This window comes from Gasterosteus aculeatus, chromosome 2 (genome assembly GCF_964276395.1).
Source record: "Gasterosteus aculeatus chromosome 2, fGasAcu3.hap1.1, whole genome shotgun sequence".
Taxonomy (NCBI): domain Eukaryota; kingdom Metazoa; phylum Chordata; class Actinopteri; order Perciformes; family Gasterosteidae; genus Gasterosteus; species Gasterosteus aculeatus.
The window spans coordinates 23,731,506-23,751,700 of record NC_135689.1 but is presented as its reverse complement, the minus strand read 5'-3'; the positions used below and the strand labels follow the sequence as shown (position 1 = coordinate 23,751,700).

The following is a 20,195-nucleotide window of genomic DNA, read 5'->3' as shown; positions in this document are numbered from 1 at the left end:
GAAATGAAAAAGCTTACAGCACCTGGGATTCCCAGGCGGTCTTCCATCCAAGTACTAACCAGGCCCTACTCTGCTTAGCTTCTGAGATCTGACGAGATCAGGCAGAGCCAGAGAGGTATGGCCGTAAGCAACTGTATGTCCTCTTCCTAATATTTTAAAATGTGTCAAAGGTTTTGGAGTTTAGATAATGAAAAAGGAGTCACTTTCTAAGGCCTTCTCTGTGTCTTTTACAGATCGAAATGAAAAAGCTTATAGCACCTGGGATTCCCAGGCGGTCTTCCATCCAAGTACTAACCAGGCCCTACTCTGCTTAGCTTCTGAGATCTGGCGGAGCCAGAGAGGTATGGCCGTAAGCAACTGTATGTCCTCTTCCTAATCTTTTAAAATGTGTCAAAGGTTTTGGAGTTTTGATAATGAAAAAGGAGTCACTTTCTAAGGCCTTCTCGATTTCTTCCAGAGAGAGAAATGAAAAAGCTTACGGCACCTGGGATTCCCAGGCGGTCTTCCATCCAAGTACTAACCAGGCCCTACTCTGCTTAGCTTCTGAGATCAGACGAGATCAGGCGGAGCCAGAGAGGTATGGCCGTAAGCAACTGTATGTCCTCTACCTAATCTTTTAATATGTGTCAAAGGTTTTGTAGTTTTGACAATTAAATGGAGTCACTTTCTAAGGCCTTCTCGATTTCTTCCAGAGAGAGAAATGAAAAAGCTTACGGCACCTGGGATTCCCAGGCGGTCTTACATCCAAGTACTAACCAGGCCCTACTCTGCTTAGCTTCTGAGATCAGGCGGAGCCAGAGAGGTATGGCCGTAAGCAACTGTATGTCCTCTTCCTAATCTTTTAAAATGTGTCAAAGGTTTTGGAGTTTTGATAATGAAAAAGGAGTCACTTTCTAATGCCTTCTCGATTTCTTCCAGAGAGAGAAATGAAAAAGCTTACGGCACCTGGGATTCCCAGGCGGTCTTCCATCCAAGTACTAACCAGGCCCTACTCTGCTTAGCTTCTAAGATCAGACGAGATCAGGCGGAGCCAGAGAGGTATGGCCGTAAGCAACTGTATGTCCTCTTCCTAATCTTTTAAAATGTGTCAAAGGTTTTGGAGTTTTGATAATGAAAAAGGAGTCACTTTCTAATGCCTTCTCGATTTCTTCCAGAGAGAGAAATGAAAAAGCTTACGGCACCTGGGATTCCCAGGCGGTCTTCCATCCAAGTACTAACCAGGCCCTACTCTGCTTAGCTTCTGAGATCAGACGAGATCAGGCGGAGCCAGAGAGGTATGGCCGTAAGCAACTGTATGTCCTCTACCTAATCTTTTAAAATGTGTCAAAGGTTTTGGAGTTTTGACAATGAAATGGAGTCACTTTCTAAGGCCTTCTCTCTGTCTTTTACAGATAGAAATGAAAAAGCTTACGGCACCTGGGATTCCCAGGCGGTCTTCCATCCAAGTACTAACCAGGCCCTACTCTGCTTAGCTTCTGAGATCAGACGAGATCAGGCAGAGCCAGAGAGGTATGGCCGTAAGCAACTGTATGTCCTCTTCCTAATCTTTTAAAATGTGTCAAAGGTTTTGGAGTTTTGATAATGAAAAAGGAGTCACTTTCTAATGCCTTCTCGATTTCTTCCAGAGAGAGAAATGAAAAAGCTTACGGCACCTGGGATTCCCAGGCGGTCTTCCATCCAAGTACTAACCAGGCCCTACTCTGCTTAGCTTCTAAGATCAGACGAGATCAGGCGGAGCCAGAGAGGTATGGCCGTAAGCAACTGTATGTCCTCTTCCTAATCTTTTAAAATGTGTCAAAGGTTTTGGAGTTTTGATAATGAAAAAGGAGTCACTTTCTAATGCCTTCTCGATTTCTTCCAGAGAGAGAAATGAAAAAGCTTACGGCACCTGGGATTCCCAGGCGGTCTTCCATCCAAGTACTAACCAGGCCCTACTCTGCTTAGCTTCTGAGATCAGACGAGATCAGGCGGAGCCAGAGAGGTATGGCCGTAAGCAACTGTATGTCCTCTACCTAATCTTTTAAAATGTGTCAAAGGTTTTGTAGTTTTGACAATTAAATGGAGTCACTTTCTAAGGCCTTCTCTGTGTCTTTTACAGATAGAATTGAAAAAGCTTACGGCACCTGGGATTCCCAGGCGGTCTTCCATCCAAGTACTAACCAGGCCCTACTCTGCTTAGCTTCTGAGATCAGACGAGATCAGGCGGAGCCAGAGAGGTATGGCCGTAAGCAACTGTATGTCCTCTTCCTAATCTTTTAAAACGTGTCAAAGGTTTTGTAGTTTTGACAATGAAATGGAGTCACTTTCTAAGGCCTTCTCTGTGTCTTTTACAGATAGAAATGAAAAAGCTTACGGCACCTGGGATTCCCAGGCGGTCTTCCATCCAAGTACTAACCAGGCCCTACTCTGCTTAGCTTCTGAGATCAGACGAGATCAGGCGGAGCCAGAGAGGTATGGCCGTAAGCAACTGTATGTCCTCTTCCTAATATTTTAAAATGTGTCAAAGGTTTTGGAGTTTTGATAATGAAAAAGGATTCACTTTCTAATGCCTTCTCTGTGTCTTTTACAGATAGAAATGAAAAAGCTTACGGCACCTGGGATTCCCAGGCGGTCTTCCATCCAAGTACTAACCAGGCCCTACTCTGCTTAGCTTCTGAGATCAGACGAGATCAGGCGGAGCCAGAGAGGTATGGCCGTAAGCAACTGTATGTCCTCTTCCTAATCTTTTAAAATGTGTCAAAGGTTTTGTAGTTTTGACAATTAAATGGAGTCACTTTCTAAGGCCTTCTCTGTGTCTTTTACAGATAGAATTGAAAAAGCTTACGGCACCTGGGATTCCCAGGCGGTCTTCCATCCAAGTACTAACCAGGCCCTACTCTGCTTAGCTTCTGAGATGAGACGAGATCAGGCGGAGCCAGAGAGGTATGGCCGTAAGCAACTGTATGTCCTCTTCCTAATCTTTTAAAATGTGTCAAAGGTTTTGGAGTTTTGATAATGAAAAAGGAGTCACTTTCTAATGCCTTCTCGATTTCTTCCAGAGAGAGAAATGAAAAAGCTTACGGCACCTGGGATTCCCAGGCGGTCTTGCATCCAAGTACTAACCAGGCCCTACTCTGCTTAGCTTCTGAGATCAGACGAGATCAGGCGGAGCCAGAGAGGTATGGCCGTAAGCAACTGTATGTCCTCTTCCTAATCTTTTAAAATGTGTCAAAGGTTTTGTAGTTTTGACAATTAAATGGAGTCACTTTCTAAGGCCTTCTCTGTGTCTTTTACAGATAGAATTGAAAAAGCTTACGGCACCTGGGATTCCCAGGCGGTCTTCCATCCAAGTACTAACCAGGCCCTACTCTGCTTAGCTTCTGAGATCAGACGAGATCAGGCGGAGCCAGAGAGGTATGGCCGTAAGCAACTGTATGTCCTCTTCCTAATCTTTTAAAACGTGTCAAAGGTTTTGTAGTTTTGACAATGAAATGGAGTCACTTTCTAAGGCCTTCTCTGTGTCTTTTACAGATAGAAATGAAAAAGCTTACGGCACCTGGGATTCCCAGGCGGTCTTCCATCCAAGTACTAACCAGGCCCTACTCTGCTTAGCTTCTGAGATCAGACGAGATCAGGCGGAGCCAGAGAGGTATGGCCGTAAGCAACTGTATGTCCTCTTCCTAATCTTTTAAAATGTGTCAAAGGTTTTGGAGTTTTGATAATGAAAAAGGAGTCACTTTCTAATGCCTTCTCGATTTCTTCCAGAGAGAGAAATGAAAAAGCTTACGGCACCTGGGATTCCCAGGCGGTCTTCCATCCAAGTACTAACCAGGCCCTACTCTGCTTAGCTTCTGAGATCAGACGAGATCAGGCGGAGCCAGAGAGGTATGGCCGTAAGCAACTGTATGTCCTCTTCCTAATATTTTAAAATGTGTCAAAGGTTTTGTAGTTTTGACAATTAAATGGAGTCACTTTCTAAGGCCTTCTCTGTGTCTTTTACAGATAGAATTGAAAAAGCTTACGGCACCTGGGATTCCCAGGCGGTCTTCCATCCAAGTACTAACCAGGCCCTACTCTGCTTAGCTTCTGAGATCAGACGAGATCAGGCGGAGCCAGAGAGGTATGGCCGTAAGCAACTGTATGTCCTCTTCCTAATCTTTTAAAATGTGTCAAAGGTTTTGGAGTTTTGATAATGAAAAAGGAGTCACTTTCTAATGCCTTCTCGATTTCTTCCAGAGAGAGAAATGAAAAAGCTTACGGCACCTGGGATTCCCAGGCGGTCTTCCATCCAAGTACTAACCAGGCCCTACTCTGCTTAGCTTCTGAGATCAGACGAGATCAGGCGGAGCCAGAGAGGTATGGCCGTAAGGAACTGTATGTCCTCTTCCTAATCTTTTAAAATGTGTCAAAGGTTTTGGAGTTTTGATAATGAAAAAGGATTCACTTTCTAATGCCTTCTCAATTTCTTCCAGAGAGAGAAATGAAAAAGCTTACGGCACCTGGGATTCCCAGGCGGTCTTCCATCCAAGTACTAACCAGGCCCTACTCTGCTTAGCTTCTGAGATCAGACGAGATCAGGCGGAGCCAGAGAGGTATGGCCGTAAGCAACTGTATGTCCTCTACCTAATCTTTTAAAATGTGTCAAAGGTTTTGTAGTTTTGACAATTAAATGGAGTCACTTTCTAAGGCCTTCTCTGTGTCTTTTACAGATAGAATTGAAAAAGCTTACGGCACCTGGGATTCCCAGGCGGTCTTCCATCCAAGTACTAACCAGGCCCTACTCTGCTTAGCTTCTGAGATCAGACGAGATCAGGCGGAGCCAGAGAGGTATGGCCGTAAGCAACTGTATGTCCTCTTCCTAATCTTTTAAAATGTGTCAAAGGTTTTGGAGTTTTGATAATGAAAAAGGAGTCACTTTCTAATGCCTTCTCGATTTCTTCCAGAGAGAGAAATGAAAAAGCTTACGGCACCTGGGATTCCCAGGCGGTCTTCCATCCAAGTACTAACCAGGCCCTACTCTGCTTAGCTTCTGAGATCAGACGAGATCAGGCGGAGCCAGAGAGGTATGGCCGTAAGCAACTGTATGTCCTCTTCCTAATATTTTAAAATGTGTCAAAGGTTTTGGAGTTTTGATAATGAAAAAGGATTCACTTTCTAATGCCTTCTCAATTTCTTCCAGAGAGAGAAATGAAAAAGCTTACGGCACCTGGGATTCCCAGGCGGTCTTCCATCCAAGTACTAACCAGGCCCTACTCTGCTTAGCTTCTGAGATCAGACGAGATCAGGCGGAGCCAGAGAGGTATGGCCGTAAGCAACTGTATGTCCTCTTCCTAATCTTTTAAAACTTGTCAAAGGTTTTGTAGTTTTGACAATGAAATGGAGTCACTTTCTAAGGCCTTCTCTGTGTCTTTTACAGATAGAAATGAAAAAGCTTACGGCACCTGGGATTCCCAGGCGGTCATCCATCCAAGTACTAACCAGGCCCTACTCTGCTTAGCTTCTGAGATCAGACGAGATCAGGCGGAGCCAGAGAGGTATGGCCGTAAGCAACTGTATGTCCTCTTCCTAATCTTTTAAAACTTGTCAAAGGTTTTGTAGTTTTGACAATGAAATGGAGTCACTTTCTAAGGCCTTCTCTCTGTCTTTTACAGATAGAAATGAAAAAGCTTACGGCACCTGGGATTCCCAGGCGGTCTTCCATCCAAGTACTAACCAGGCCCTACTCTGCTTAGCTTCTGAGATCAGACGAGATCAGGCGGAGCCAGAGAGGTATGGCCGTAAGCAACTGTATGTCCTCTTCCTAATCTTTTAAAATGTGTCAAAGGTTTTGGAGTTTTGATAATGAAAAAGGAGTCACTTTCTAATGCCTTCTCGATTTCTTCCAGAGAGAGAAATGAAAAAGCTTACGGCACCTGGGATTCCCAGGCGGTCTTCCATCCAAGTACTAACCAGGCCCTACTCTGCTTAGCTTCTGAGATCAGACGAGATCAGGCGGAGCCAGAGAGGTATGGCCGTAAGCAACTGTATGTCCTCTACCTAATCTTTTAAAATGTGTCAAAGGTTTTGTAGTTTTGACAATTAAATGGAGTCACTTTCTAAGGCCTTCTCTGTGTCTTTTACAAATAGAATTGAAAAAGCTTACGGCACCTGGGATTCCCAGGCGGTCTTCCATCCAAGTACTAACCAGGCCCTACTCTGCTTAGCTTCTGAGATCAGACGAGATCAGGCGGAGCCAGAGAGGTATGGCCGTAAGCAACTGTATGTCCTCTTCCTAATCTTTTAAAATGTGTCAAAGGTTTTGGAGTTTTGATAATGACAAAGGAGTCACTTTCTAATGCCTTCTCGATTTCTTCCAGAGAGAGAAATGAAAAAGCTTACGGCACCTGGGATTCCCAGGCGGTCTTCCATCCAAGTACTAACCAGGCCCTACTCTGCTTAGCTTCTGAGATCAGACGAGATCAGGCGGAGCCAGAGAGGTATGGCCGTAAGCAACTGTATGTCCTCTACCTAATCTTTTAAAATGTGTCAAAGGTTTTGTAGTTTTGACAATTAAATGGAGTCACTTTCTAAGGCCTTCTCTGTGTCTTTTACAGATAGAATTGAAAAAGCTTACGGCACCTGGGATTCCCAGGCGGTCTTCCATCCAAGTACTAACCAGGCCCTACTCTGCTTAGCTTCTGAGATCAGACGAGATCAGGCGGAGCCAGAGAGGTATGGCCGTAAGCAACTGTATGTCCTCTTCCTAATCTTTTAAAATGTGTCAAAGGTTTTGGAGTTTTGATAATGAAAAAGGAGTCACTTTCTAATGCCTTCTCGATTTCTTCCAGAGAGAGAAATGAAAAAGCTTACGGCACCTGGGATTCCCAGGCGGTCTTCCATCCAAGTACTAACCAGGCCCTACTCTGCTTAGCTTCTGAGATCAGACGAGATCAGGCGGAGCCAGAGAGGTATGGCCGTAAGCAACTGTATGTCCTCTTCCTAATATTTTAAAATGTGTCAAAGGTTTTGGAGTTTTGATAATGAAAAAGGATTCACTTTCTAATGCCTTCTCAATTTCTTCCAGAGAGAGAAATGAAAAAGCTTACGGCACCTGGGATTCCCAGGCGGTCTTCCATCCAAGTACTAACCAGGCCCTACTCTGCTTAGCTTCTGAGATCAGACGAGATCAGGCGGAGCCAGAGAGGTATGGCCGTAAGCAACTGTATGTCCTCTACCTAATCTTTTAAAATGTGTCAAAGGTTTTGTAGTTTTGACAATTAAATGGAGTCACTTTCTAAGGCCTTCTCTGTGTCTTTTACAGATAGAAATGAAAAAGCTTACGGCACCTGGGATTCCCAGGCGGTCTTCCATCCAAGTACTAACCAGGCCCTACTCTGCTTAGCTTCTGAGATCAGACGAGATCAGGCGGAGCCAGAGAGGTATGGCCGTAAGCAACTGTATGTCCTCTTCCTAATCTTTTAAAATGTGTCAAAGGTTTTGGAGTTTTGATAATGAAAAAGGAGTCACTTTCTAATGCCTTCTCGATTTCTTCCAGAGAGAGAAATGAAAAAGCTTACGGCACCTGGGATTCCCAGGCGGTCTTCCATCCAAGTACTAACCAGGCCCTACTCTGCTTAGCTTCTGAGATCAGACGAGATCAGGCGGAGCCAGAGAGGTATGGCCGTAAGCAACTGTATGTCCTCTTCCTAATATTTTAAAATGTGTCAAAGGTTTTGGAGTTTTGATAATGAAAAAGGATTCACTTTCTAATGCCTTCTCAATTTCTTCCAGAGAGAGAAATGAAAAAGCTTACGGCACCTGGGATTCCCAGGCGGTCTTCCATCCAAGTACTAACCAGGCCCTACTCTGCTTAGCTTCTGAGATCAGACGAGATCAGGCGGAGCCAGAGAGGTATGGCCGTAAGCAACTGTATGTCCTCTTCCTAATATTTTAAAATGTGTCAAAGGTTTTGGAGTTTTGATAATGAAAAAGGATTCACTTTCTAATGCCTTCTCAATTTCTTCCAGAGAGAGAAATGAAAAAGCTTACGGCACCTGGGATTCCCAGGCGGTCTTCCATCCAAGTACTAACCAGGCCCTACTCTGCTTAGCTTCTGAGATCAGACGAGATCAGGCGGAGCCAGAGAGGTATGGCCGTAAGCAACTGTATGTCCTCTACCTAATCTTTTAAAATGTGTCAAAGGTTTTGTAGTTTTGACAATTAAATGGAGTCACTTTCTAAGGCCTTCTCTGTGTCTTTTACAGATAGAATTGAAAAAGCTTACGGCACCTGGGATTCCCAGGCGGTCTTCCATCCAAGTACTAACCAGGCCCTACTCTGCTTAGCTTCTGAGATCAGACGAGATCAGGCGGAGCCAGAGAGGTATGGCCGTAAGCAACTGTATGTCCTCTTCCTAATCTTTTAAAATGTGTCAAAGGTTTTGGAGTTTTGATAATGAAAAAGGAGTCACTTTCTAATGCCTTCTCGATTTCTTCCAGAGAGAGAAATGAAAAAGCTTACGGCACCTGGGATTCCCAGGCGGTCTTCCATCCAAGTACTAACCAGGCCCTACTCTGCTTAGCTTCTGAGATCAGACGAGATCAGGCGGAGCCAGAGAGGTATGGCCGTAAGCAACTGTATGTCCTCTTCCTAATATTTTAAAATGTGTCAAAGGTTTTGGAGTTTTGATAATGAAAAAGGATTCACTTTCTAATGCCTTCTCAATTTCTTCCAGAGAGAGAAATGAAAAAGCTTACGGCACCTGGGATTCCCAGGGGGTCTTCCATCCAAGTACTAACCAGGCCCTACTCTGCTTAGCTTCTGAGATCAGACGAGATCAGGCGGAGCCAGAGAGGTATGGCCGTAAGCAACTGTATGTCCTCTTCCTAATCTTTTAAAACTTGTCAAAGGTTTTGTAGTTTTGACAATGAAATGGAGTCACTTTCTAAGGCCTTCTCTGTGTCTTTTACAGATAGAAATGAAAAAGCTTACGGCACCTGGGATTCCCAGGCGGTCTTCCATCCAAGTACTAACCAGGCCCTACTCTGCTTAGCTTCTGAGATCAGACGAGATCAGGCGGAGCCAGAGAGGTATGGCCGTAAGCAACTGTATGTCCTCTTCCTAATCTTTTAAAATGTGTCAAAGGTTTTGGAGTTTTGATAATGAAAAAGGAGTCACTTTCTAATGCCTTCTCGATTTCTTCCAGAGAGAGAAATGAAAAAGCTTACGGCACCTGGGATTCCCAGGCGGTCTTCCATCCAAGTACTAACCAGGCCCTACTCTGCTTAGCTTCTGAGATCAGACGAGATCAGGCGGAGCCAGAGAGGTATGGCCGTAAGCAACTGTATGTCCTCTACCTAATCTTTTAAAATGTGTCAAAGGTTTTGGAGTTTTGACAATGAAATGGAGTCACTTTCTAAGTTCTTCTCTGTGTCTTTTACAGATCGAAATGAAAAAGCTTACAGCACCTGGGATTCCCAGGCGGTCTTCCATCCAAGTACTAACCAGGCCCTACTCTGCTTAGCTTCTGAGATCTGACGAGATCAGGCAGAGCCAGAGAGGTATGGCCGTAAGCAACTGTATGTCCTCTTCCTAATATTTTAAAATGTGTCAAAGGTTTTGGAGTTTAGATAATGAAAAAGGAGTCACTTTCTAAGGCCTTCTCGATTTCTTCCAGAGAGAGAAATGAAAAAGCTTACGGCACCTGGGATTCCCAGGCGGTCTTCCATCCAAGTACTAACCAGGCCCTACTGTGCTTAGCTTCTGAGATCAGACAAGATCAGGCGGAGCCAGAGAGGTATGGCCGTAAGCAACTGTATGTCCTCTACCTAATCTTTTAAAATGTGTCAAAGGTTTTGGAGTTTTGACAATGAAATGGAGTCACTTTCTAAGTTCTTCTCTGTGTCTTTTACAGATCGAAATGAAAAAGCTTACAGCACCTGGGATTCCCAGGCGGTCTTCCATCCAAGTACTAACCAGGCCCTACTCTGCTTAGCTTCTGAGATCTGGCGGAGCCAGAGAGGTATGGCCGTAAGCAACTGTATGTCCTCTTCCTAATCTTTTAAAATGTGTCAAAGGTTTTGGAGTTTTGATAATGAAAAAGGAGTCACTTTCTAAGGCCTTCTCGATTTCTTCCAGAGAGAGAAATGAAAAAGCTTACGGCACCTGGGATTCCCAGGCGGTCTTACATCCAAGTACTAACCAGGCCCTACTCTGCTTAGCTTCTGAGATCAGGCGGAGCCAGAGAGGTATGGCCGTAAGCAACTGTATGTCCTCTACCTAATCTTTTAAAATGTGTCAAAGGTTTTGGAGTTTTGACAATGAAATGGAGTCACTTTCTAAGGCCTTCTCTGTGTCTTTTACAGATAGAAATGAAAAAGCTTACAGCACCTGGGATTCCCAGGCGGTCTTCCATCCAAGTACTAACCAGGCCCTACTCTGCTTAGCTTCTGAGATCAGACGAGATCAGGCGGAGCCAGAGAGGTATGGCCGTAAGCAACTGTATGTCCTCTTCCTAATATTTTAAAATGTGTCAAAGGTTTTGGAGTTTTGATAATGAAAAAGGAGTCACTTTCTAATGTCTTCTCGATTTCTTCCAGAGAGAGAAATGAAAAAGCTTACGGCACCTGGGATTCCCAGGCGGTCTTCCATCCAAGTACTAACCAGGCCCTACTCTGCTTAGCTTATGAGATCTGACGAGATCAGGCGGAGCCAGAGAGGTATGGCCGTAAGCAACTGTACGTCCTCTACCTAATCTTTTAAAATGTGTCAAAGGTTTTGTAGTTTTGACAATTAAATGGAGTCACTTTCTAAGGCCTTCTCTGTGTCTTTTACAGATCGAAATGAAAAAGCTTACAGCACCTGGGATTCCCAGGCGGTCTTCCATCCAAGTACTACCCAGGCCCTACTCTGCTTAGCTTCTGAGATCAGACGAGATCAGGCGGAGCCAGAGAGGTATGGCCGTAAGCAACTGTATGTCCTCTTCCTAATCTTTTAAAATGTGTCAAAGGTTTTGGAGTTTTGATAATGAAAAAGGAGTCACTTTCTAATGCCTTCTCGATTTCTTCCAGAGAGAGAAATGAAAAAGCTTACGGCACCTGGGATTCCCAGGCGGTCTTCCATCCAAGTACTAACCAGGCCCTACTCTGCTTAGCTTCTGAGATCAGACGAGATCAGGCGGAGCCAGAGAGGTATGGCCGTAAGCAACTGTATGTCCTCTTCCTAATCTTTTAAAATGTGTCAAAGGTTTTGGAGTTTTGATAATGAAAAAGGATTCACTTTCTAATGCCTTCTCAATTTCTTCCAGAGAGAGAAATGAAAAAGCTTACGGCACCTGGGATTCCCAGGCGGTCTTCCATCCAAGTACTAACCAGGCCCTACTCTGCTTAGCTTCTGAGATCAGACGAGATCAGGCGGAGCCAGAGAGGTATGGCCGTAAGCAACTGTATGTCCTCTTCCTAATCTTTTAAAATGTGTCAAAGGTTTTGGAGTTTTGATAATGAAAAAGGAGTCACTTTCTAATGCCTTCTCGATTTCTTCCAGAGAGAGAAATGAAAAAGCTTACGGCACCTGGGATTCCCAGGCGGTCTTCCATCCAAGTACTAACCAGGCCCTACTCTGCTTAGCTTCTGAGATCAGACGAGATCAGGCGGAGCCAGAGAGGTATGGCCGTAAGCAACTGTATGTCCTCTACCTAATCTTTTAAAATGTGTCAAAGGTTTTGGAGTTTTGACAATGAAATGGAGTCACTTTCTAAGTTCTTCTCTGTGTCTTTTACAGATCGAAATGAAAAAGCTTACAGCACCTGGGATTCCCAGGCGGTCTTCCATCCAAGTACTAACCAGGCCCTACTCTGCTTAGCTTCTGAGATCTGACGAGATCAGGCAGAGCCAGAGAGGTATGGCCGTAAGCAACTGTATGTCCTCTTCCTAATATTTTAAAATGTGTCAAAGGTTTTGGAGTTTAGATAATGAAAAAGGAGTCACTTTCTAAGGCCTTCTCTGTGTCTTTTACAGATCGAAATGAAAAAGCTTATAGCACCTGGGATTCCCAGGCGGTCTTCCATCCAAGTACTAACCAGGCCCTACTCTGCTTAGCTTCTGAGATCTGGCGGAGCCAGAGAGGTATGGCCGTAAGCAACTGTATGTCCTCTTCCTAATCTTTTAAAATGTGTCAAAGGTTTTGGAGTTTTGATAATGAAAAAGGAGTCACTTTCTAAGGCCTTCTCGATTTCTTCCAGAGAGAGAAATGAAAAAGCTTACGGCACCTGGGATTCCCAGGCGGTCTTCCATCCAAGTACTAACCAGGCCCTACTCTGCTTAGCTTCTGAGATCAGACGAGATCAGGCGGAGCCAGAGAGGTATGGCCGTAAGCAACTGTATGTCCTCTACCTAATCTTTTAATATGTGTCAAAGGTTTTGTAGTTTTGACAATTAAATGGAGTCACTTTCTAAGGCCTTCTCGATTTCTTCCAGAGAGAGAAATGAAAAAGCTTACGGCACCTGGGATTCCCAGGCGGTCTTACATCCAAGTACTAACCAGGCCCTACTCTGCTTAGCTTCTGAGATCAGGCGGAGCCAGAGAGGTATGGCCGTAAGCAACTGTATGTCCTCTTCCTAATCTTTTAAAATGTGTCAAAGGTTTTGGAGTTTTGATAATGAAAAAGGAGTCACTTTCTAATGCCTTCTCGATTTCTTCCAGAGAGAGAAATGAAAAAGCTTACGGCACCTGGGATTCCCAGGCGGTCTTCCATCCAAGTACTAACCAGGCCCTACTCTGCTTAGCTTCTAAGATCAGACGAGATCAGGCGGAGCCAGAGAGGTATGGCCGTAAGCAACTGTATGTCCTCTTCCTAATCTTTTAAAATGTGTCAAAGGTTTTGGAGTTTTGATAATGAAAAAGGAGTCACTTTCTAATGCCTTCTCGATTTCTTCCAGAGAGAGAAATGAAAAAGCTTACGGCACCTGGGATTCCCAGGCGGTCTTCCATCCAAGTACTAACCAGGCCCTACTCTGCTTAGCTTCTGAGATCAGACGAGATCAGGCGGAGCCAGAGAGGTATGGCCGTAAGCAACTGTATGTCCTCTACCTAATCTTTTAAAATGTGTCAAAGGTTTTGGAGTTTTGACAATGAAATGGAGTCACTTTCTAAGGCCTTCTCTCTGTCTTTTACAGATAGAAATGAAAAAGCTTACGGCACCTGGGATTCCCAGGCGGTCTTCCATCCAAGTACTAACCAGGCCCTACTCTGCTTAGCTTCTGAGATCAGACGAGATCAGGCAGAGCCAGAGAGGTATGGCCGTAAGCAACTGTATGTCCTCTTCCTAATCTTTTAAAATGTGTCAAAGGTTTTGGAGTTTTGATAATGAAAAAGGAGTCACTTTCTAATGCCTTCTCGATTTCTTCCAGAGAGAGAAATGAAAAAGCTTACGGCACCTGGGATTCCCAGGCGGTCTTCCATCCAAGTACTAACCAGGCCCTACTCTGCTTAGCTTCTAAGATCAGACGAGATCAGGCGGAGCCAGAGAGGTATGGCCGTAAGCAACTGTATGTCCTCTTCCTAATCTTTTAAAATGTGTCAAAGGTTTTGGAGTTTTGATAATGAAAAAGGAGTCACTTTCTAATGCCTTCTCGATTTCTTCCAGAGAGAGAAATGAAAAAGCTTACGGCACCTGGGATTCCCAGGCGGTCTTCCATCCAAGTACTAACCAGGCCCTACTCTGCTTAGCTTCTGAGATCAGACGAGATCAGGCGGAGCCAGAGAGGTATGGCCGTAAGCAACTGTATGTCCTCTACCTAATCTTTTAAAATGTGTCAAAGGTTTTGTAGTTTTGACAATTAAATGGAGTCACTTTCTAAGGCCTTCTCTGTGTCTTTTACAGATAGAATTGAAAAAGCTTACGGCACCTGGGATTCCCAGGCGGTCTTCCATCCAAGTACTAACCAGGCCCTACTCTGCTTAGCTTCTGAGATCAGACGAGATCAGGCGGAGCCAGAGAGGTATGGCCGTAAGCAACTGTATGTCCTCTTCCTAATCTTTTAAAACGTGTCAAAGGTTTTGTAGTTTTGACAATGAAATGGAGTCACTTTCTAAGGCCTTCTCTGTGTCTTTTACAGATAGAAATGAAAAAGCTTACGGCACCTGGGATTCCCAGGCGGTCTTCCATCCAAGTACTAACCAGGCCCTACTCTGCTTAGCTTCTGAGATCAGACGAGATCAGGCGGAGCCAGAGAGGTATGGCCGTAAGCAACTGTATGTCCTCTTCCTAATATTTTAAAATGTGTCAAAGGTTTTGGAGTTTTGATAATGAAAAAGGATTCACTTTCTAATGCCTTCTCTGTGTCTTTTACAGATAGAAATGAAAAAGCTTACGGCACCTGGGATTCCCAGGCGGTCTTCCATCCAAGTACTAACCAGGCCCTACTCTGCTTAGCTTCTGAGATCAGACGAGATCAGGCGGAGCCAGAGAGGTATGGCCGTAAGCAACTGTATGTCCTCTTCCTAATCTTTTAAAATGTGTCAAAGGTTTTGTAGTTTTGACAATTAAATGGAGTCACTTTCTAAGGCCTTCTCTGTGTCTTTTACAGATAGAATTGAAAAAGCTTACGGCACCTGGGATTCCCAGGCGGTCTTCCATCCAAGTACTAACCAGGCCCTACTCTGCTTAGCTTCTGAGATGAGACGAGATCAGGCGGAGCCAGAGAGGTATGGCCGTAAGCAACTGTATGTCCTCTTCCTAATCTTTTAAAATGTGTCAAAGGTTTTGGAGTTTTGATAATGAAAAAGGAGTCACTTTCTAATGCCTTCTCGATTTCTTCCAGAGAGAGAAATGAAAAAGCTTACGGCACCTGGGATTCCCAGGCGGTCTTGCATCCAAGTACTAACCAGGCCCTACTCTGCTTAGCTTCTGAGATCAGACGAGATCAGGCGGAGCCAGAGAGGTATGGCCGTAAGCAACTGTATGTCCTCTTCCTAATCTTTTAAAATGTGTCAAAGGTTTTGTAGTTTTGACAATTAAATGGAGTCACTTTCTAAGGCCTTCTCTGTGTCTTTTACAGATAGAATTGAAAAAGCTTACGGCACCTGGGATTCCCAGGCGGTCTTCCATCCAAGTACTAACCAGGCCCTACTCTGCTTAGCTTCTGAGATCAGACGAGATCAGGCGGAGCCAGAGAGGTATGGCCGTAAGCAACTGTATGTCCTCTTCCTAATCTTTTAAAACGTGTCAAAGGTTTTGTAGTTTTGACAATGAAATGGAGTCACTTTCTAAGGCCTTCTCTGTGTCTTTTACAGATAGAAATGAAAAAGCTTACGGCACCTGGGATTCCCAGGCGGTCTTCCATCCAAGTACTAACCAGGCCCTACTCTGCTTAGCTTCTGAGATCAGACGAGATCAGGCGGAGCCAGAGAGGTATGGCCGTAAGCAACTGTATGTCCTCTTCCTAATCTTTTAAAATGTGTCAAAGGTTTTGGAGTTTTGATAATGAAAAAGGAGTCACTTTCTAATGCCTTCTCGATTTCTTCCAGAGAGAGAAATGAAAAAGCTTACGGCACCTGGGATTCCCAGGCGGTCTTCCATCCAAGTACTAACCAGGCCCTACTCTGCTTAGCTTCTGAGATCAGACGAGATCAGGCGGAGCCAGAGAGGTATGGCCGTAAGCAACTGTATGTCCTCTTCCTAATATTTTAAAATGTGTCAAAGGTTTTGTAGTTTTGACAATTAAATGGAGTCACTTTCTAAGGCCTTCTCTGTGTCTTTTACAGATAGAATTGAAAAAGCTTACGGCACCTGGGATTCCCAGGCGGTCTTCCATCCAAGTACTAACCAGGCCCTACTCTGCTTAGCTTCTGAGATCAGACGAGATCAGGCGGAGCCAGAGAGGTATGGCCGTAAGCAACTGTATGTCCTCTTCCTAATCTTTTAAAATGTGTCAAAGGTTTTGGAGTTTTGATAATGAAAAAGGAGTCACTTTCTAATGCCTTCTCGATTTCTTCCAGAGAGAGAAATGAAAAAGCTTACGGCACCTGGGATTCCCAGGCGGTCTTCCATCCAAGTACTAACCAGGCCCTACTCTGCTTAGCTTCTGAGATCAGACGAGATCAGGCGGAGCCAGAGAGGTATGGCCGTAAGCAACTGTATGTCCTCTACCTAATCTTTTAAAATGTGTCAAAGGTTTTGTAGTTTTGACAATTAAATGGAGTCACTTTCTAAGGCCTTCTCTGTGTCTTTTACAGATAGAATTGAAAAAGCTTACGGCACCTGGGATTCCCAGGCGGTCTTCCATCCAAGTACTAACCAGGCCCTACTCTGCTTAGCTTCTGAGATCAGACGAGATCAGGCGGAGCCAGAGAGGTATGGCCGTAAGCAACTGTATGTCCTCTTCCTAATCTTTTAAAATGTGTCAAAGGTTTTGGAGTTTTGATAATGAAAAAGGAGTCACTTTCTAATGCCTTCTCGATTTCTTCCAGAGAGAGAAATGAAAAAGCTTACGGCACCTGGGATTCCCAGGCGGTCTTCCATCCAAGTACTAACCAGGCCCTACTCTGCTTAGCTTCTGAGATCAGACGAGATCAGGCGGAGCCAGAGAGGTATGGCCGTAAGCAACTGTATGTCCTCTTCCTAATATTTTAAAATGTGTCAAAGGTTTTGGAGTTTTGATAATGAAAAAGGATTCACTTTCTAATGCCTTCTCAATTTCTTCCAGAGAGAGAAATGAAAAAGCTTACGGCACCTGGGATTCCCAGGCGGTCTTCCATCCAAGTACTAACCAGGCCCTACTCTGCTTAGCTTCTGAGATCAGACGAGATCAGGCGGAGCCAGAGAGGTATGGCCGTAAGCAACTGTATGTCCTCTTCCTAATCTTTTAAAACTTGTCAAAGGTTTTGTAGTTTTGACAATGAAATGGAGTCACTTTCTAAGGCCTTCTCTGTGTCTTTTACAGATAGAAATGAAAAAGCTTACGGCACCTGGGATTCCCAGGCGGTCATCCATCCAAGTACTAACCAGGCCCTACTCTGCTTAGCTTCTGAGATCAGACGAGATCAGGCGGAGCCAGAGAGGTATGGCCGTAAGCAACTGTATGTCCTCTTCCTAATCTTTTAAAACTTGTCAAAGGTTTTGTAGTTTTGACAATGAAATGGAGTCACTTTCTAAGGCCTTCTCTCTGTCTTTTACAGATAGAAATGAAAAAGCTTACGGCACCTGGGATTCCCAGGCGGTCTTCCATCCAAGTACTAACCAGGCCCTACTCTGCTTAGCTTCTGAGATCAGACGAGATCAGGCGGAGCCAGAGAGGTATGGCCGTAAGCAACTGTATGTCCTCTTCCTAATCTTTTAAAATGTGTCAAAGGTTTTGGAGTTTTGATAATGAAAAAGGAGTCACTTTCTAATGCCTTCTCGATTTCTTCCAGAGAGAGAAATGAAAAAGCTTACGGCACCTGGGATTCCCAGGCGGTCTTCCATCCAAGTACTAACCAGGCCCTACTCTGCTTAGCTTCTGAGATCAGACGAGATCAGGCGGAGCCAGAGAGGTATGGCCGTAAGCAACTGTATGTCCTCTACCTAATCTTTTAAAATGTGTCAAAGGTTTTGTAGTTTTGACAATTAAATGGAGTCACTTTCTAAGGCCTTCTCTGTGTCTTTTACAAATAGAATTGAAAAAGCTTACGGCACCTGGGATTCCCAGGCGGTCTTCCATCCAAGTACTAACCAGGCCCTACTCTGCTTAGCTTCTGAGATCAGACGAGATCAGGCGGAGCCAGAGAGGTATGGCCGTAAGCAACTGTATGTCCTCTTCCTAATCTTTTAAAATGTGTCAAAGGTTTTGGAGTTTTGATAATGACAAAGGAGTCACTTTCTAATGCCTTCTCGATTTCTTCCAGAGAGAGAAATGAAAAAGCTTACGGCACCTGGGATTCCCAGGCGGTCTTCCATCCAAGTACTAACCAGGCCCTACTCTGCTTAGCTTCTGAGATCAGACGAGATCAGGCGGAGCCAGAGAGGTATGGCCGTAAGCAACTGTATGTCCTCTACCTAATCTTTTAAAATGTGTCAAAGGTTTTGTAGTTTTGACAATTAAATGGAGTCACTTTCTAAGGCCTTCTCTGTGTCTTTTACAGATAGAATTGAAAAAGCTTACGGCACCTGGGATTCCCAGGCGGTCTTCCATCCAAGTACTAACCAGGCCCTACTCTGCTTAGCTTCTGAGATCAGACGAGATCAGGCGGAGCCAGAGAGGTATGGCCGTAAGCAACTGTATGTCCTCTTCCTAATCTTTTAAAATGTGTCAAAGGTTTTGGAGTTTTGATAATGAAAAAGGAGTCACTTTCTAATGCCTTCTCGATTTCTTCCAGAGAGAGAAATGAAAAAGCTTACGGCACCTGGGATTCCCAGGCGGTCTTCCATCCAAGTACTAACCAGGCCCTACTCTGCTTAGCTTCTGAGATCAGACGAGATCAGGCGGAGCCAGAGAGGTATGGCCGTAAGCAACTGTATGTCCTCTTCCTAATATTTTAAAATGTGTCAAAGGTTTTGGAGTTTTGATAATGAAAAAGGATTCACTTTCTAATGCCTTCTCAATTTCTTCCAGAGAGAGAAATGAAAAAGCTTACGGCACCTGGGATTCCCAGGCGGTCTTCCATCCAAGTACTAACCAGGCCCTACTCTGCTTAGCTTCTGAGATCAGACGAGATCAGGCGGAGCCAGAGAGGTATGGCCGTAAGCAACTGTATGTCCTCTACCTAATCTTTTAAAATGTGTCAAAGGTTTTGTAGTTTTGACAATTAAATGGAGTCACTTTCTAAGGCCTTCTCTGTGTCTTTTACAGATAGAATTGAAAAAGCTTACGGCACCTGGGATTCCCAGGCGGTCTTCCATCCAAGTACTAACCAGGCCCTACTCTGCTTAGCTTCTGAGATCAGACGAGATCAGGCGGAGCCAGAGAGGTATGGCCGTAAGCAACTGTATGTCCTCTTCCTAATCTTTTAAAATGTGTCAAAGGTTTTGGAGTTTTGATAATGAAAAAGGAGTCACTTTCTAATGCCTTCTCGATTTCTTCCAGAGAGAGAAATGAAAAAGCTTACGGCACCTGGGATTCCCAGGCGGTCTTCCATCCAAGTACTAACCAGGCCCTACTCTGCTTAGCTTCTGAGATCAGACGAGATCAGGCGGAGCCAGAGAGGTATGGCCGTAAGCAACTGTATGTCCTCTTCCTAATATTTTAAAATGTGTCAAAGGTTTTGGAGTTTTGATAATGAAAAAGGATTCACTTTCTAATGCCTTCTCAATTTCTTCCAGAGAGAGAAATGAAAAAGCTTACGGCACCTGGGATTCCCAGGGGGTCTTCCATCCAAGTACTAACCAGGCCCTACTCTGCTTAGCTTCTGAGATCAGACGAGATCAGGCGGAGCCAGAGAGGTATGGCCGTAAGCAACTGTATGTCCTCTTCCTAATCTTTTAAAACTTGTCAAAGGTTTTGTAGTTTTGACAATGAAATGGAGTCACTTTCTAAGGCCTTCTCTGTGTCTTTTACAGATAGAAATGAAAAAGCTTACGGCACCTGGGATTCCCAGGCGGTCTTCCATCCAAGTACTAACCAGGCCCTACTCTGCTTAGCTTCTGAGATCAGACGAGATCAGGCGGAGCCAGAGAGGTATGGCCGTAAGCAACTGTATGTCCTCTTCCTAATCTTTTAAAATGTGTCAAAGGTTTTGGAGTTTTGATAATGAAAAAGGAGTCACTTTCTAATGCCTTCTCGATTTCTTCCAGAGAGAGAAATGAAAAAGCTTACGGCACCTGGGATTCCCAGGCGGTCTTCCATCCAAGTACTAACCAGGCCCTACTCTGCTTAGCTTCTGAGATCAGACGAGATCAGGCGGAGCCAGAGAGGTATGGCCGTAAGCAACTGTATGTCCTCTACCTAATCTTTTAAAATGTGTCAAAGGTTTTGTAGTTTTGACAATTAAATGGAGTCACTTTCTAAGGCCTTCTCTGTGTCTTTTACAGATAGAATTGAAAAAGCTTACGGCACCTGGGATTCCCAGGCGGTCTTCCATCCAAGTACTAACCAGGCCCTACTCTGCTTAGCTTCTGAGATCAGACGAGATCAGGCGGAGCCAGAGAGGTATGGCCGTAAGCAACTGTATGTCCTCTTCCTAATCTTTTAAAATGTGTCAAAGGTTTTGGAGTTTTGATAATGAAAAAGGAGTCACTTTCTAATGCCTTCTCGATTTCTTCCAGA

At 44.5% G+C, this 20,195-nt stretch overlaps 80 non-coding genes and 6 pseudogenes across 80 annotated transcripts; all 86 read right to left on the bottom strand.

Moving 5' to 3' along the window:
- Positions 1-10: 10 nt before the first annotated feature.
- On the bottom strand, positions 11-129 carry LOC144397601 (5S ribosomal RNA). Its single transcript, XR_013459747.1, has one exon. It is a non-coding gene; the product is annotated as a 5S ribosomal RNA (ribosomal RNA).
- Positions 130-246: 117 nt separating this feature from the next.
- LOC144400003 (5S ribosomal RNA) lies at positions 247-355 on the bottom strand (annotated as a pseudogene).
- A 117-nt stretch (positions 356-472) lies between these two features.
- On the bottom strand, positions 473-591 carry LOC144404660 (5S ribosomal RNA). Its single transcript, XR_013466601.1, has one exon. It is a non-coding gene; the product is annotated as a 5S ribosomal RNA (ribosomal RNA).
- A 116-nt stretch (positions 592-707) lies between these two features.
- On the bottom strand, positions 708-816 carry LOC144399978 (5S ribosomal RNA; annotated as a pseudogene).
- Positions 817-933: 117 nt separating this feature from the next.
- Positions 934-1,052, bottom strand: LOC144398335 (5S ribosomal RNA). The gene has a single exon (XR_013460482.1). It is a non-coding gene; the product is annotated as a 5S ribosomal RNA (ribosomal RNA).
- A 117-nt stretch (positions 1,053-1,169) lies between these two features.
- LOC144404659 (5S ribosomal RNA) lies at positions 1,170-1,288 on the bottom strand. The gene has a single exon (XR_013466600.1). It is a non-coding gene; the product is annotated as a 5S ribosomal RNA (ribosomal RNA).
- Positions 1,289-1,404: 116 nt separating this feature from the next.
- On the bottom strand, positions 1,405-1,523 carry LOC144397445 (5S ribosomal RNA). Its single transcript, XR_013459591.1, has one exon. It is a non-coding gene; the product is annotated as a 5S ribosomal RNA (ribosomal RNA).
- Positions 1,524-1,640: 117 nt separating this feature from the next.
- LOC144398333 (5S ribosomal RNA) lies at positions 1,641-1,759 on the bottom strand. Its single transcript, XR_013460480.1, has one exon. It is a non-coding gene; the product is annotated as a 5S ribosomal RNA (ribosomal RNA).
- A 117-nt stretch (positions 1,760-1,876) lies between these two features.
- Positions 1,877-1,995, bottom strand: LOC144404658 (5S ribosomal RNA). Its single transcript, XR_013466599.1, has one exon. It is a non-coding gene; the product is annotated as a 5S ribosomal RNA (ribosomal RNA).
- A 116-nt stretch (positions 1,996-2,111) lies between these two features.
- On the bottom strand, positions 2,112-2,230 carry LOC144404656 (5S ribosomal RNA). The gene has a single exon (XR_013466597.1). It is a non-coding gene; the product is annotated as a 5S ribosomal RNA (ribosomal RNA).
- A 116-nt stretch (positions 2,231-2,346) lies between these two features.
- LOC144404655 (5S ribosomal RNA) lies at positions 2,347-2,465 on the bottom strand. The gene has a single exon (XR_013466596.1). It is a non-coding gene; the product is annotated as a 5S ribosomal RNA (ribosomal RNA).
- A 117-nt stretch (positions 2,466-2,582) lies between these two features.
- Positions 2,583-2,701, bottom strand: LOC144404654 (5S ribosomal RNA). The gene has a single exon (XR_013466595.1). It is a non-coding gene; the product is annotated as a 5S ribosomal RNA (ribosomal RNA).
- Positions 2,702-2,817: 116 nt separating this feature from the next.
- LOC144399625 (5S ribosomal RNA) lies at positions 2,818-2,936 on the bottom strand. The gene has a single exon (XR_013461771.1). It is a non-coding gene; the product is annotated as a 5S ribosomal RNA (ribosomal RNA).
- Positions 2,937-3,053: 117 nt separating this feature from the next.
- LOC144399363 (5S ribosomal RNA) lies at positions 3,054-3,172 on the bottom strand. The gene has a single exon (XR_013461508.1). It is a non-coding gene; the product is annotated as a 5S ribosomal RNA (ribosomal RNA).
- Positions 3,173-3,288: 116 nt separating this feature from the next.
- Positions 3,289-3,407, bottom strand: LOC144404653 (5S ribosomal RNA). The gene has a single exon (XR_013466594.1). It is a non-coding gene; the product is annotated as a 5S ribosomal RNA (ribosomal RNA).
- Positions 3,408-3,523: 116 nt separating this feature from the next.
- On the bottom strand, positions 3,524-3,642 carry LOC144404652 (5S ribosomal RNA). Its single transcript, XR_013466593.1, has one exon. It is a non-coding gene; the product is annotated as a 5S ribosomal RNA (ribosomal RNA).
- A 117-nt stretch (positions 3,643-3,759) lies between these two features.
- Positions 3,760-3,878, bottom strand: LOC144404651 (5S ribosomal RNA). Its single transcript, XR_013466592.1, has one exon. It is a non-coding gene; the product is annotated as a 5S ribosomal RNA (ribosomal RNA).
- Positions 3,879-3,994: 116 nt separating this feature from the next.
- Positions 3,995-4,113, bottom strand: LOC144404650 (5S ribosomal RNA). Its single transcript, XR_013466591.1, has one exon. It is a non-coding gene; the product is annotated as a 5S ribosomal RNA (ribosomal RNA).
- A 117-nt stretch (positions 4,114-4,230) lies between these two features.
- Positions 4,231-4,349, bottom strand: LOC144398472 (5S ribosomal RNA). Its single transcript, XR_013460619.1, has one exon. It is a non-coding gene; the product is annotated as a 5S ribosomal RNA (ribosomal RNA).
- Positions 4,350-4,466: 117 nt separating this feature from the next.
- On the bottom strand, positions 4,467-4,585 carry LOC144404649 (5S ribosomal RNA). The gene has a single exon (XR_013466590.1). It is a non-coding gene; the product is annotated as a 5S ribosomal RNA (ribosomal RNA).
- A 116-nt stretch (positions 4,586-4,701) lies between these two features.
- Positions 4,702-4,820, bottom strand: LOC144404648 (5S ribosomal RNA). The gene has a single exon (XR_013466589.1). It is a non-coding gene; the product is annotated as a 5S ribosomal RNA (ribosomal RNA).
- Positions 4,821-4,937: 117 nt separating this feature from the next.
- Positions 4,938-5,056, bottom strand: LOC144404647 (5S ribosomal RNA). The gene has a single exon (XR_013466588.1). It is a non-coding gene; the product is annotated as a 5S ribosomal RNA (ribosomal RNA).
- A 117-nt stretch (positions 5,057-5,173) lies between these two features.
- LOC144404645 (5S ribosomal RNA) lies at positions 5,174-5,292 on the bottom strand. Its single transcript, XR_013466586.1, has one exon. It is a non-coding gene; the product is annotated as a 5S ribosomal RNA (ribosomal RNA).
- A 116-nt stretch (positions 5,293-5,408) lies between these two features.
- LOC144395270 (5S ribosomal RNA) lies at positions 5,409-5,527 on the bottom strand. Its single transcript, XR_013457404.1, has one exon. It is a non-coding gene; the product is annotated as a 5S ribosomal RNA (ribosomal RNA).
- Positions 5,528-5,643: 116 nt separating this feature from the next.
- Positions 5,644-5,762, bottom strand: LOC144404644 (5S ribosomal RNA). The gene has a single exon (XR_013466585.1). It is a non-coding gene; the product is annotated as a 5S ribosomal RNA (ribosomal RNA).
- Positions 5,763-5,879: 117 nt separating this feature from the next.
- Positions 5,880-5,998, bottom strand: LOC144404643 (5S ribosomal RNA). The gene has a single exon (XR_013466584.1). It is a non-coding gene; the product is annotated as a 5S ribosomal RNA (ribosomal RNA).
- A 116-nt stretch (positions 5,999-6,114) lies between these two features.
- LOC144404642 (5S ribosomal RNA) lies at positions 6,115-6,233 on the bottom strand. Its single transcript, XR_013466583.1, has one exon. It is a non-coding gene; the product is annotated as a 5S ribosomal RNA (ribosomal RNA).
- A 117-nt stretch (positions 6,234-6,350) lies between these two features.
- LOC144404641 (5S ribosomal RNA) lies at positions 6,351-6,469 on the bottom strand. Its single transcript, XR_013466582.1, has one exon. It is a non-coding gene; the product is annotated as a 5S ribosomal RNA (ribosomal RNA).
- A 116-nt stretch (positions 6,470-6,585) lies between these two features.
- Positions 6,586-6,704, bottom strand: LOC144404640 (5S ribosomal RNA). The gene has a single exon (XR_013466581.1). It is a non-coding gene; the product is annotated as a 5S ribosomal RNA (ribosomal RNA).
- A 117-nt stretch (positions 6,705-6,821) lies between these two features.
- Positions 6,822-6,940, bottom strand: LOC144404639 (5S ribosomal RNA). The gene has a single exon (XR_013466580.1). It is a non-coding gene; the product is annotated as a 5S ribosomal RNA (ribosomal RNA).
- Positions 6,941-7,057: 117 nt separating this feature from the next.
- Positions 7,058-7,176, bottom strand: LOC144404638 (5S ribosomal RNA). The gene has a single exon (XR_013466579.1). It is a non-coding gene; the product is annotated as a 5S ribosomal RNA (ribosomal RNA).
- A 116-nt stretch (positions 7,177-7,292) lies between these two features.
- LOC144404637 (5S ribosomal RNA) lies at positions 7,293-7,411 on the bottom strand. The gene has a single exon (XR_013466578.1). It is a non-coding gene; the product is annotated as a 5S ribosomal RNA (ribosomal RNA).
- Positions 7,412-7,528: 117 nt separating this feature from the next.
- Positions 7,529-7,647, bottom strand: LOC144404636 (5S ribosomal RNA). The gene has a single exon (XR_013466577.1). It is a non-coding gene; the product is annotated as a 5S ribosomal RNA (ribosomal RNA).
- Positions 7,648-7,764: 117 nt separating this feature from the next.
- LOC144404634 (5S ribosomal RNA) lies at positions 7,765-7,883 on the bottom strand. The gene has a single exon (XR_013466575.1). It is a non-coding gene; the product is annotated as a 5S ribosomal RNA (ribosomal RNA).
- A 117-nt stretch (positions 7,884-8,000) lies between these two features.
- On the bottom strand, positions 8,001-8,119 carry LOC144404633 (5S ribosomal RNA). Its single transcript, XR_013466574.1, has one exon. It is a non-coding gene; the product is annotated as a 5S ribosomal RNA (ribosomal RNA).
- A 116-nt stretch (positions 8,120-8,235) lies between these two features.
- LOC144404632 (5S ribosomal RNA) lies at positions 8,236-8,354 on the bottom strand. Its single transcript, XR_013466573.1, has one exon. It is a non-coding gene; the product is annotated as a 5S ribosomal RNA (ribosomal RNA).
- Positions 8,355-8,471: 117 nt separating this feature from the next.
- On the bottom strand, positions 8,472-8,590 carry LOC144404631 (5S ribosomal RNA). Its single transcript, XR_013466572.1, has one exon. It is a non-coding gene; the product is annotated as a 5S ribosomal RNA (ribosomal RNA).
- Positions 8,591-8,707: 117 nt separating this feature from the next.
- On the bottom strand, positions 8,708-8,826 carry LOC144404974 (5S ribosomal RNA). Its single transcript, XR_013466916.1, has one exon. It is a non-coding gene; the product is annotated as a 5S ribosomal RNA (ribosomal RNA).
- A 116-nt stretch (positions 8,827-8,942) lies between these two features.
- On the bottom strand, positions 8,943-9,061 carry LOC144404630 (5S ribosomal RNA). Its single transcript, XR_013466571.1, has one exon. It is a non-coding gene; the product is annotated as a 5S ribosomal RNA (ribosomal RNA).
- A 117-nt stretch (positions 9,062-9,178) lies between these two features.
- Positions 9,179-9,297, bottom strand: LOC144404629 (5S ribosomal RNA). The gene has a single exon (XR_013466570.1). It is a non-coding gene; the product is annotated as a 5S ribosomal RNA (ribosomal RNA).
- A 116-nt stretch (positions 9,298-9,413) lies between these two features.
- LOC144397600 (5S ribosomal RNA) lies at positions 9,414-9,532 on the bottom strand. The gene has a single exon (XR_013459746.1). It is a non-coding gene; the product is annotated as a 5S ribosomal RNA (ribosomal RNA).
- A 117-nt stretch (positions 9,533-9,649) lies between these two features.
- On the bottom strand, positions 9,650-9,768 carry LOC144399573 (5S ribosomal RNA). Its single transcript, XR_013461719.1, has one exon. It is a non-coding gene; the product is annotated as a 5S ribosomal RNA (ribosomal RNA).
- A 116-nt stretch (positions 9,769-9,884) lies between these two features.
- Positions 9,885-9,993, bottom strand: LOC144399964 (5S ribosomal RNA; annotated as a pseudogene).
- Positions 9,994-10,110: 117 nt separating this feature from the next.
- On the bottom strand, positions 10,111-10,219 carry LOC144399977 (5S ribosomal RNA; annotated as a pseudogene).
- A 116-nt stretch (positions 10,220-10,335) lies between these two features.
- Positions 10,336-10,454, bottom strand: LOC144396854 (5S ribosomal RNA). The gene has a single exon (XR_013459000.1). It is a non-coding gene; the product is annotated as a 5S ribosomal RNA (ribosomal RNA).
- A 117-nt stretch (positions 10,455-10,571) lies between these two features.
- Positions 10,572-10,690, bottom strand: LOC144398733 (5S ribosomal RNA). Its single transcript, XR_013460880.1, has one exon. It is a non-coding gene; the product is annotated as a 5S ribosomal RNA (ribosomal RNA).
- A 116-nt stretch (positions 10,691-10,806) lies between these two features.
- Positions 10,807-10,925, bottom strand: LOC144400845 (5S ribosomal RNA). Its single transcript, XR_013462780.1, has one exon. It is a non-coding gene; the product is annotated as a 5S ribosomal RNA (ribosomal RNA).
- Positions 10,926-11,042: 117 nt separating this feature from the next.
- On the bottom strand, positions 11,043-11,161 carry LOC144404628 (5S ribosomal RNA). The gene has a single exon (XR_013466569.1). It is a non-coding gene; the product is annotated as a 5S ribosomal RNA (ribosomal RNA).
- A 117-nt stretch (positions 11,162-11,278) lies between these two features.
- On the bottom strand, positions 11,279-11,397 carry LOC144404627 (5S ribosomal RNA). Its single transcript, XR_013466568.1, has one exon. It is a non-coding gene; the product is annotated as a 5S ribosomal RNA (ribosomal RNA).
- Positions 11,398-11,514: 117 nt separating this feature from the next.
- LOC144404626 (5S ribosomal RNA) lies at positions 11,515-11,633 on the bottom strand. The gene has a single exon (XR_013466567.1). It is a non-coding gene; the product is annotated as a 5S ribosomal RNA (ribosomal RNA).
- A 116-nt stretch (positions 11,634-11,749) lies between these two features.
- On the bottom strand, positions 11,750-11,868 carry LOC144397598 (5S ribosomal RNA). Its single transcript, XR_013459744.1, has one exon. It is a non-coding gene; the product is annotated as a 5S ribosomal RNA (ribosomal RNA).
- A 117-nt stretch (positions 11,869-11,985) lies between these two features.
- Positions 11,986-12,094, bottom strand: LOC144400002 (5S ribosomal RNA; annotated as a pseudogene).
- Positions 12,095-12,211: 117 nt separating this feature from the next.
- On the bottom strand, positions 12,212-12,330 carry LOC144404625 (5S ribosomal RNA). Its single transcript, XR_013466566.1, has one exon. It is a non-coding gene; the product is annotated as a 5S ribosomal RNA (ribosomal RNA).
- Positions 12,331-12,446: 116 nt separating this feature from the next.
- Positions 12,447-12,555, bottom strand: LOC144399976 (5S ribosomal RNA; annotated as a pseudogene).
- Positions 12,556-12,672: 117 nt separating this feature from the next.
- Positions 12,673-12,791, bottom strand: LOC144398332 (5S ribosomal RNA). The gene has a single exon (XR_013460479.1). It is a non-coding gene; the product is annotated as a 5S ribosomal RNA (ribosomal RNA).
- A 117-nt stretch (positions 12,792-12,908) lies between these two features.
- Positions 12,909-13,027, bottom strand: LOC144404623 (5S ribosomal RNA). The gene has a single exon (XR_013466564.1). It is a non-coding gene; the product is annotated as a 5S ribosomal RNA (ribosomal RNA).
- A 116-nt stretch (positions 13,028-13,143) lies between these two features.
- Positions 13,144-13,262, bottom strand: LOC144397443 (5S ribosomal RNA). The gene has a single exon (XR_013459589.1). It is a non-coding gene; the product is annotated as a 5S ribosomal RNA (ribosomal RNA).
- Positions 13,263-13,379: 117 nt separating this feature from the next.
- LOC144398331 (5S ribosomal RNA) lies at positions 13,380-13,498 on the bottom strand. Its single transcript, XR_013460478.1, has one exon. It is a non-coding gene; the product is annotated as a 5S ribosomal RNA (ribosomal RNA).
- A 117-nt stretch (positions 13,499-13,615) lies between these two features.
- On the bottom strand, positions 13,616-13,734 carry LOC144404622 (5S ribosomal RNA). Its single transcript, XR_013466563.1, has one exon. It is a non-coding gene; the product is annotated as a 5S ribosomal RNA (ribosomal RNA).
- A 116-nt stretch (positions 13,735-13,850) lies between these two features.
- Positions 13,851-13,969, bottom strand: LOC144404621 (5S ribosomal RNA). The gene has a single exon (XR_013466562.1). It is a non-coding gene; the product is annotated as a 5S ribosomal RNA (ribosomal RNA).
- Positions 13,970-14,085: 116 nt separating this feature from the next.
- Positions 14,086-14,204, bottom strand: LOC144404620 (5S ribosomal RNA). Its single transcript, XR_013466561.1, has one exon. It is a non-coding gene; the product is annotated as a 5S ribosomal RNA (ribosomal RNA).
- Positions 14,205-14,321: 117 nt separating this feature from the next.
- LOC144404619 (5S ribosomal RNA) lies at positions 14,322-14,440 on the bottom strand. The gene has a single exon (XR_013466560.1). It is a non-coding gene; the product is annotated as a 5S ribosomal RNA (ribosomal RNA).
- Positions 14,441-14,556: 116 nt separating this feature from the next.
- Positions 14,557-14,675, bottom strand: LOC144399624 (5S ribosomal RNA). Its single transcript, XR_013461770.1, has one exon. It is a non-coding gene; the product is annotated as a 5S ribosomal RNA (ribosomal RNA).
- A 117-nt stretch (positions 14,676-14,792) lies between these two features.
- LOC144399362 (5S ribosomal RNA) lies at positions 14,793-14,911 on the bottom strand. Its single transcript, XR_013461507.1, has one exon. It is a non-coding gene; the product is annotated as a 5S ribosomal RNA (ribosomal RNA).
- A 116-nt stretch (positions 14,912-15,027) lies between these two features.
- On the bottom strand, positions 15,028-15,146 carry LOC144404618 (5S ribosomal RNA). Its single transcript, XR_013466559.1, has one exon. It is a non-coding gene; the product is annotated as a 5S ribosomal RNA (ribosomal RNA).
- A 116-nt stretch (positions 15,147-15,262) lies between these two features.
- Positions 15,263-15,381, bottom strand: LOC144404617 (5S ribosomal RNA). Its single transcript, XR_013466558.1, has one exon. It is a non-coding gene; the product is annotated as a 5S ribosomal RNA (ribosomal RNA).
- A 117-nt stretch (positions 15,382-15,498) lies between these two features.
- On the bottom strand, positions 15,499-15,617 carry LOC144404616 (5S ribosomal RNA). The gene has a single exon (XR_013466557.1). It is a non-coding gene; the product is annotated as a 5S ribosomal RNA (ribosomal RNA).
- Positions 15,618-15,733: 116 nt separating this feature from the next.
- LOC144404615 (5S ribosomal RNA) lies at positions 15,734-15,852 on the bottom strand. The gene has a single exon (XR_013466556.1). It is a non-coding gene; the product is annotated as a 5S ribosomal RNA (ribosomal RNA).
- A 117-nt stretch (positions 15,853-15,969) lies between these two features.
- LOC144404614 (5S ribosomal RNA) lies at positions 15,970-16,088 on the bottom strand. Its single transcript, XR_013466555.1, has one exon. It is a non-coding gene; the product is annotated as a 5S ribosomal RNA (ribosomal RNA).
- A 116-nt stretch (positions 16,089-16,204) lies between these two features.
- On the bottom strand, positions 16,205-16,323 carry LOC144404612 (5S ribosomal RNA). Its single transcript, XR_013466553.1, has one exon. It is a non-coding gene; the product is annotated as a 5S ribosomal RNA (ribosomal RNA).
- A 117-nt stretch (positions 16,324-16,440) lies between these two features.
- Positions 16,441-16,559, bottom strand: LOC144404611 (5S ribosomal RNA). The gene has a single exon (XR_013466552.1). It is a non-coding gene; the product is annotated as a 5S ribosomal RNA (ribosomal RNA).
- A 117-nt stretch (positions 16,560-16,676) lies between these two features.
- Positions 16,677-16,795, bottom strand: LOC144404610 (5S ribosomal RNA). The gene has a single exon (XR_013466551.1). It is a non-coding gene; the product is annotated as a 5S ribosomal RNA (ribosomal RNA).
- Positions 16,796-16,911: 116 nt separating this feature from the next.
- Positions 16,912-17,030, bottom strand: LOC144394260 (5S ribosomal RNA). Its single transcript, XR_013456931.1, has one exon. It is a non-coding gene; the product is annotated as a 5S ribosomal RNA (ribosomal RNA).
- A 116-nt stretch (positions 17,031-17,146) lies between these two features.
- LOC144404609 (5S ribosomal RNA) lies at positions 17,147-17,265 on the bottom strand. Its single transcript, XR_013466550.1, has one exon. It is a non-coding gene; the product is annotated as a 5S ribosomal RNA (ribosomal RNA).
- A 117-nt stretch (positions 17,266-17,382) lies between these two features.
- On the bottom strand, positions 17,383-17,501 carry LOC144404608 (5S ribosomal RNA). The gene has a single exon (XR_013466549.1). It is a non-coding gene; the product is annotated as a 5S ribosomal RNA (ribosomal RNA).
- A 116-nt stretch (positions 17,502-17,617) lies between these two features.
- LOC144404607 (5S ribosomal RNA) lies at positions 17,618-17,736 on the bottom strand. Its single transcript, XR_013466548.1, has one exon. It is a non-coding gene; the product is annotated as a 5S ribosomal RNA (ribosomal RNA).
- Positions 17,737-17,853: 117 nt separating this feature from the next.
- LOC144404606 (5S ribosomal RNA) lies at positions 17,854-17,972 on the bottom strand. The gene has a single exon (XR_013466547.1). It is a non-coding gene; the product is annotated as a 5S ribosomal RNA (ribosomal RNA).
- A 116-nt stretch (positions 17,973-18,088) lies between these two features.
- Positions 18,089-18,207, bottom strand: LOC144404605 (5S ribosomal RNA). Its single transcript, XR_013466546.1, has one exon. It is a non-coding gene; the product is annotated as a 5S ribosomal RNA (ribosomal RNA).
- A 117-nt stretch (positions 18,208-18,324) lies between these two features.
- On the bottom strand, positions 18,325-18,443 carry LOC144404604 (5S ribosomal RNA). The gene has a single exon (XR_013466545.1). It is a non-coding gene; the product is annotated as a 5S ribosomal RNA (ribosomal RNA).
- A 117-nt stretch (positions 18,444-18,560) lies between these two features.
- LOC144404603 (5S ribosomal RNA) lies at positions 18,561-18,679 on the bottom strand. Its single transcript, XR_013466544.1, has one exon. It is a non-coding gene; the product is annotated as a 5S ribosomal RNA (ribosomal RNA).
- Positions 18,680-18,795: 116 nt separating this feature from the next.
- On the bottom strand, positions 18,796-18,914 carry LOC144404601 (5S ribosomal RNA). The gene has a single exon (XR_013466541.1). It is a non-coding gene; the product is annotated as a 5S ribosomal RNA (ribosomal RNA).
- Positions 18,915-19,031: 117 nt separating this feature from the next.
- LOC144404600 (5S ribosomal RNA) lies at positions 19,032-19,150 on the bottom strand. The gene has a single exon (XR_013466540.1). It is a non-coding gene; the product is annotated as a 5S ribosomal RNA (ribosomal RNA).
- A 117-nt stretch (positions 19,151-19,267) lies between these two features.
- On the bottom strand, positions 19,268-19,386 carry LOC144404973 (5S ribosomal RNA). Its single transcript, XR_013466915.1, has one exon. It is a non-coding gene; the product is annotated as a 5S ribosomal RNA (ribosomal RNA).
- A 116-nt stretch (positions 19,387-19,502) lies between these two features.
- LOC144404599 (5S ribosomal RNA) lies at positions 19,503-19,621 on the bottom strand. The gene has a single exon (XR_013466539.1). It is a non-coding gene; the product is annotated as a 5S ribosomal RNA (ribosomal RNA).
- Positions 19,622-19,738: 117 nt separating this feature from the next.
- On the bottom strand, positions 19,739-19,857 carry LOC144404598 (5S ribosomal RNA). Its single transcript, XR_013466538.1, has one exon. It is a non-coding gene; the product is annotated as a 5S ribosomal RNA (ribosomal RNA).
- Positions 19,858-19,973: 116 nt separating this feature from the next.
- On the bottom strand, positions 19,974-20,092 carry LOC144404596 (5S ribosomal RNA). Its single transcript, XR_013466537.1, has one exon. It is a non-coding gene; the product is annotated as a 5S ribosomal RNA (ribosomal RNA).
- Positions 20,093-20,195: the final 103 nt, after the last annotated feature.